This window comes from Podarcis bocagei (assembly GCF_964188305.1).
Source record: "Podarcis bocagei genome assembly, chromosome: 16".
Lineage (NCBI taxonomy): Eukaryota > Metazoa > Chordata > Lepidosauria > Squamata > Lacertidae > Podarcis > Podarcis bocagei.
In genome coordinates this window covers 20,912,566-20,920,310 of record NC_138142.1, presented here as the reverse complement: position 1 = coordinate 20,920,310, position 7,745 = coordinate 20,912,566, and positions in this window count along the sequence as shown.

Sequence of the window (7,745 nt, the reverse complement as noted above, 5' to 3'; positions counted from 1 at the left end):
ATAAAGCAGGTTGCCAGTACAGTCGAACCTCTACTTACCATTGCCTCTTCTTACGGTTGTTCCATGTCACGACCGCGTCAAACCCGGAAGTAACCGGCGGGTTTGCCGCCATTCGCGCATGCGCAGGAGCAGCGATCGCCGTTCACACATGCGCAGAAGCGGGCGATCACCGCCTGCTCCTGTGCACAATGGCGCCTCTCCCAGCGACCCGTTTTGACCTCCAGATGGACCTCCAAAATGGATTATGGTCGCAAATAGAGGTTCTACTGTATCTGGGCCTGCTAACCAAGTGAAGTGCAACCCCTTTAGTTTGGGTAAGGTCTCACAGCTATGTCTGGTTTCAGACTTATTTCAGGAAGAGCTTTAGGAAAAGGTGTGGCTGTCTGTCATTTGCACAACTGGGTTTCCACGGTTGCCAATTAGCTAGAGCTGACTGGGCATTCTTAGTCTCTGCCCAAGAGCTGCACAGTGTGTTTCCTTTATGCTTTCCCCCTTTGTGGCCACCTTTTTGCTCATCCCTAGTCCTCTCACCTGGCGCACAGGTGAAGGGGAAGTAGCACAGCTGCCAGGTGACACTGTCTGTGCTTTCTCTAGGCCATGGCGAAGGGCTAGGTCTCAGCAGGCAGCCACAAAGGAGTGGTGGGAGCTGGGTAAGTCTAAGAGGGTAGGTTTGATCGGGCTGGAGTCCTTGCCCTCTGGGTGGGCTGGCCCAAGCCCTGTGTGCCTGCCCTCATTTCTCTCCACCCCACAGAGCCTGAAATCGACCCTCCCAGTCCTGGATTCCTTTTGTGCCAGTTTATATAGAGAATAAAACTTTTTGCAGACACTAAACCCTGCCTGAGAACTACTACGCAGCCACCCAGCACCGTTGGAAGACCTCTGGCAGAATGCAAGGGAACAGAGACCAGTGATGGCATCCTTGAAATTTTTTTTCAGTATTTTAATACAGGGCTGAGAATAGGTGTGCTCAGATAAGGAGATCGCCTCCTATGTAGATCTCAAGAAAGCGAAGGGCTCTCATAGGGGGGTAACTCACAGCTACTGACATTCCTCATTTTGGCTGCTAGTTCCGGATTCCTGGCTCAGTTCTAAGACGAATTACCCGGCGAAACTTCTTTTCAACACTACACCAATGAAAGCCAGTTTGCGTGCCGCGAGAATGCAAAGTCCTTTACATTATTTGTGTGTGTTTGTGCGTGTGCGCATAGTTTTACATTTTGTCAATAAAGGTCATTTATTTCTTGCAAACAATGCTTGTGGCAGGTGATTTTGTCTAATCAAGGCTGGAGTAACCATTAAGCAAAATAAGCACATTCTCAGGGCATCAAGGGAAGCGGGCGGCGGGGTGGGGGGCACCACAGAAATTTTCCCCTGCTGGATTTTTAACATTGACAGTCACAAATTGCTCAGCTGAGTGTTCGGCTACACCCATGGCTATAGGTAAAAAGGTAAAGGACCCCTTGATGGTTAAGTCTAGTCAAATGCAACTGTGGGGTTGCGGTGCTCATCTCACTTTCAGGCCGAGGGAGCCGCCGTTTGTCCACAGACAGCTTTCTGGGTCATGTGGCCAGCATGACTAAACCGCTTCTGCCACAACATAACACCATGACGGAAGCCAGAGCACACAGAAATGTTGTTTACCTTCCCGCTACAGTGGTACCTATTAATCTACTTGCACTGGTGTGCTTTCAAACTGCTAGGTTGGCAGAGCTGGGACAGAGCAACGCTCCCATTGCACGGGATTCGAACAGCTGATCAGAAGGTCAGCAAGCCCAAGAGGCTCTGTGGTTTTGACTACAGCACCACCCGTGTCCCTCTGAGTGTTATCATCTGAGTGTTTGGCTATGTTCTGCCTCCAGATGTGGATGTAGTAATTACCGTCTAATGCAATTATTAAGTTTGCAGATGACACAACCATAATGGGTTTAATAACAGGTGGAGACGAATCAGCGTATAGAGGGGAGGTCCAAAAAATATCTACATGGTGCCTAGGGAACAACTTGCACCTTAATATCAGCAAGACAAAGGAGATGGTGTTGGACTTTTGGAGGAAGAGAGAACTAGCCCCACTGTATATTGGGGAGGGCTGTGTGGAGAGAGTCTCTTCCTTCAAATTCCTAGGAGTTTATCTCAGTGCAGACCTTACTTGGAATATCAATACAACCCAGGTGGTTAAGAAAGCCCAACAGAGACTCCATCTCAGAGTATTGTGGAAGAAGGATGTCAATCAACATCTGATTATCTCCTTCTACCGGTCAACAATAGAAAGTGTCCTTTCATACTGCATCACTGTGTGGTACGCTGGTTTGACATCAACTGATAGGAAGTGCCTACAGAGGGTGGTGAATACAGCACAAGATATTATGGGCTGTCCCGTGAATCCGCTGGATGAAATAGCGGAAGAACTTTGCCTCAGGAGAGTGAGGAAAATTCTCAGGGATGATTCACACCCTGGCCGGCACTTTCTTGATCTCCTGCCCTCGCGCAGAAGATATAGAAGCATGATTAGTTGCACCAACAGGGTAAAGAACAGCTTCTATCCGTGGACCGTTAGGCTGCTGAATGAAAAGATAGCAACAGGGCAACTGACTTTCAGGTTTGGTGGGTGTGCGTCAGTAAACGAGGGGAATTAAGACTTAAGAGAGTTGAGTGGGGTTTTTTCATGTAATCTCACTGTATACAAGTTGTACAAGTGACAATAAGGTATTTCAGTTTCAATTCTGAATGCCAGTTGCTGGAAACCGCAGGACGCGAGAGCGATGTTGTGCTCGGATCCTGCCTGCCAGTTTCCACAGGCATCTGGTTGGCCGCTGTGAGGACAGGATGCTGGACTAGATGGGCCAGGGGCCTGATCCAGCACAGACTGTTCTATAGATTATCACAGCCACCCCATGTGGGATTTATCATAGTAAAAAGTCGGAATGACAGCCTTGGAAAACAGAAGCCCGGGAATTGAGACGCCAATCTTGTTCAGCAGCTGCCGGCAGGGAAGACGAGTGGTGAGAAACTGGGCATTAAAAGAACAACAACACCTGGACTTGACTTTCCTGTCAGCAGAAGAATTTCTTTTCCAGCTTTTCTTGCAGGACGGCTTCTCATAATTTATTTCATAAACTGCATGATTGTAAAACCACCACCTCAAAGCATTTTTGGTAGACTCGTTTCCTCAGAAGCTGCTGTACAATTTATCCTACCTTTGGAGAATATTTTCTAAAATTATGCACCTGGTTTTGCTGCTTGAAAATTGGGGGGAGAAGTTTGAGAGGCTTTGGGGTTGTTGTTTTTCCTTCTGCTTCCAGAGTTAAAATAGTTGGCTAATGTGAAAATGACAGGGTTGGTCAACAGAGGGAGCCAGACTCTTGCTTTTTGAGGGAATTGGGCTGTTTCTCCTTTTTATGCACTGGGGAAAACACAGCTAATGTTAAGTCCAATCAGGGAGAACTGTGGGTTATGAATGAATGAATGAATGAATGAATGAATGAATGAATGTTGCTTTGATAGTTTTCCAGTAGAACAGTCTCCCACAAGAAATGGTAGACTCCTTCCTTGGAGGTTTTCAAACAGAGGTTGGAGAGCCAGATAGGATTGCCATATCTTGAAGAGCGGAAAAGAGGACAGCCTGAGCTGCTGCCAGCCTGTGCCAGGAAAGAGCTGTGGGGGGCTGCTGCTGCCATGCTTGCATGCCTTTTTCCCCAGCTCAGGCAGGCAGCAGCCATGGAATGCAGAGCAGCCCACACCCGAGCCCAAGTCAAAAAACACATCCCTCCCTCCATCCATCCCCCCAAAAATCCCAGACATTTGCTTTAAAATGTAAAACTCCCACCAGAGGGGCATGCTGGCCTCCACAAAAGAGGACATATCTTTTGCTCTTTGGGCAACAACAAGTTGGCATTTGGGCTGCTGTTATTTTGATGTGTAAAAGACATTTTTGGGGGTATTAATTTTCTCATTGATTTATGTGTCCCATTTTTCAGTCACTTTCCATGAGGCATCAGGAAGCAATTTACAATATCATTACTTATATAAAACAGAAATATACATACTTAAAACAATTGCACTGGAATTACTGTATGTTTAGCTGTCTTAAGGGTTTCATTATTTGTGTGTTTGCTGCCTGGGCTCCTTTGGAGGTAGGGTGGGATATAAACTTGATTAATAAAATAAAACAAAATATTAAATTATAATATAATATAATATATCATAACATAACATAACATAAAACATAACATAACATAACATAACATAACATAACATAACATAACATAACATAACATAACATAACATAACATAACATAACATAACATAAACTCATAAATGTAAAAACCCATTCCTAAAATCCAAGTCAAACACCAACCGAGATAAAAGATTATGGAAGGCTTCTTGAAAGAGGAATGGCTTTTTAAAAATATTTATGTGCATTAGATTTTAATTGGGATGTTTAATTTGATTTTAATGTTAGGCACCTTTCACAGTTTTCTCATACTGTGAAAGGCAGGGTAGGAATGCATTCGTACGAAACTAACATGAGATAACTTTCCACCAGAGGCTAGACTGGTATCTATTATGCCTCTGAATACCAGTTCCTGGTAACTGCAGGAGGGCGGGAGATGGCTGCTGAGTTCAGGTTCTGCTCCTGGGCTCCCCAGGAAGAGGCATATGGTTGGCCACTATGCGAACGGGAATGTCAGGAGATGGGCCCTTGCTGCAGAAAGTCTCTGAAATCTAGTCGGATGACTAATTCAGGGACGTGAACAGACCTGCCCCTTGCTGATTAAAAAGAGCAGGCCTTTTTTGTGCTTTCCCTTCTAACGAAACAGGAGTCTTAAGTAAAACTACACAAATCTGCAACGTTTCAGCAAGGACGGATGTCCTTAGCAGATGATTCCCTGGGCCAATGGAGGAGCAGGCGAATGACGTCACTTGGCGTGTTATTGGGCTGGCCGTCACTCGTACGATGCTTCCAACGGCCCTTGCCCTGAGGTCCTCGCTCGACTCTGCCCTCCGTGACTGGAAAGTGACAGGATGTGACTGCACATTGGGATAATCCCTGGTAACCTGGAAGGAGGCTCCACCCGGAGCTACCAGATCTCAGATGCTGCTCCACATCACTGCCTCTGCTGTATGGCCGTGAATCATGCAGGAATTCCTCAGGTCCCTGCAGGCTGACGTCACGTGGCACATTATCCCTTCGGATGCCATTCCACTCATGCAATGGAGTCGCAGGGTGCATTTCGAACAAAAGGGACGCGAGGCAGTGCATGACCATACACCTCAGCAAGCTGTTCTGTATTCTGGGAATCAGCTCCTGCAAGGGGGACCTGCTGCAACAAAGTATTGCACCGTATGCCCTCACCTCCGCCAGATACAGCCTTATTTTTAAAAACTGGGTTTCATTTTTTTAAAATGAATGTGGTAGTTTGCATTGTTTTCGTTTTCTGTTCTAATATTTAGAATCCTCCCTTCCCACCCTTCAAAATTAGGAAATATTCCAGGAAAAATAAATATGCTTTATCCGAGTACAAAGAGCAATCCCAAAGCCATCTTGACTCTCTTAATGACCCCAGATATTTCCTCTGCAGTAGAAGTATCTCGGAAAAAACCTTTCCCAATAGCTCCTTTTCGCTTTCAGATCCTTCAAATGCTGTCAAAAGAGCATATTTTGTGTTTGAATAGGGGAGGTCTGCTGTGACAATGGTTTCAGAAACTAGGGTATTTGCCATTTCAAAAGACAGCCCAGATCGTCAGGATAATGCAACCAGCAAGCATTATATTGACAAACAGGAGACAAGCCACACACTCAAATTTCTGTTGTACACCGCTTCTTTCTGTGATGCTCATGTGATGCTTTTGGGTGGTCTTTGGTTAAGGGGTTGGGCAATTTCTAAAGCCTTTAAAAGCTGTTACACACCTTTGTTTAGGGCCCTCAACTCCTTGCAGGGTGAGCAGGGCGGGGGCGGGGGGGGGGACCTCTGTTGCAAAAGAAAAAAATAAATATCTTCCTTGCTTTTCTTCTACTGCTTTCTGTCTTCATCCATTCTTCTCTGACAGATAATTGACTGGGAGTGGGGGGATTTGAGTCCATTCACGAGCTGGGCTGTAAAAGCCAACACAGACATTTCACACACTGAGTCAGACAACTGGTCCACCTAGCTCAGGGGTCAGCAACCTGTGGCCCCCGAGAGCCGTTTAACTGGCCCCTGAGCCGCCCCCGAACCGAGCTGCCTACTCGGCGAGTCCCCGCATGCTGTGCTAAACTGATGATGGACTTTTTGGAGCTTTCCGACCTGACTGGAAGAGTCCGCGACCAGAAGGAGGAAGAGTACCAGAAGGAATGGATGAAATTCAAAGACTATTTAGTTAAATATGCTAAGAAAGCTTAATTGGGGAAACTTGCAAATACCAGATAGGCTTAGGATTTAAATATGTGATGTTAGAGAATAATATGTTTAAAGTTAAAATGAAAAGAAAGAATGATGTTAAGTGATTAAGTTACTTTGATGAGAAATTTGGTTTTGTAAAACTGTTAAAATTATATACACTGAAACTCAGCCACGGGGATTTGAGGAAGTCACTTAACAATTTTACTAAGATTGGATTAAGTACAGTTAAGATTTATGCTTGTTTGTTTGTTTAAAAATTCTGGAAAATCAATTAAAAAAAATTGGGAAAAAATAAAAATAAACCGGCGCGGCGACGGAAATCGCATCTGCAAATGCCCAGACACCGGAAATTGCGCATGTGCGCGATCTGGCCCATGCAGAGATCTCTGCGGGACTTGACCATCCCAGGCAGGTAAAACTTTGCTGATCCCTCACCTAGTTCAGTGTTGGCAACGCTGACAGGCAGCAGCAATCCAGAGTTTGGGATGGGTGGGGTGGCAGGTTAATCTCCCAGCCCCCTAGGCCATCTCCTCCCCTCTCCTCCAGCCATACTGAACACGGCTGGGGTCATGCAGAAGACCACGGCATTCACGTGGCAATGTTTCCACCTTGGCAAGCAGTTTTCTAACTGCCCAGCACTGCCGGGATTTGCTTGGGCAGGGCAACTCTTGAGAAGTTCTAGTGAAGCTTGAGGCTCCCTCCCTTGCAATGCCCTCCTGCTCTTTCCCGAATCATGAGGCCACAGTGACGTCTATTGAAGAGCAAGTAAGATTAAGAAACCACAGACCATGATAGTCTACAGCCAACCACAGAGGCTATTTTTAAACCGAGTTCTGTGTAAAGTGTTTCCTCTTATCCTTTTCCAGCGAATTTAAGGGGCAAAGCCAAGGGCCTTCCAAGCCGGGGAGAGCCCCCCAGAACTCCCCTCCCCCCAGTCATTACTACGCCAGCAGTGGTCTGGGATTCCCCAATGCCCACTCGTCTTTTTTTTAATCTCGCTTGGGTGAAACAAATAATATTCCTCCTTTCTCACTGTGCCTACATTGCGTCCGGCCAGCTAGAATGACGTGGAAGTTCAGATCTCCTGATCTTTTTTTTTTTTCTTTTTTTTAAATGCATTTCTGTAAAAGCAGTGGCAGGGAAGGGAAGGAAAGGGCTATGTTGCAGGGGCACATTTTTTTACAATTTATTAAATTGCAAGGGCTTTTTTCCCCCAGCCAGAACTCGCCAGAACTCAGTTCTGGCACATCTCAGGTGTGCGCCATTGCCATTGTAAGAGAACATGGGAGGCAGCGTTTATGGTGAGTTCCAGAACCTCTTTTTCTAGAAAATAATAGCACTGCCACGTACCCGTTTCTTATATTA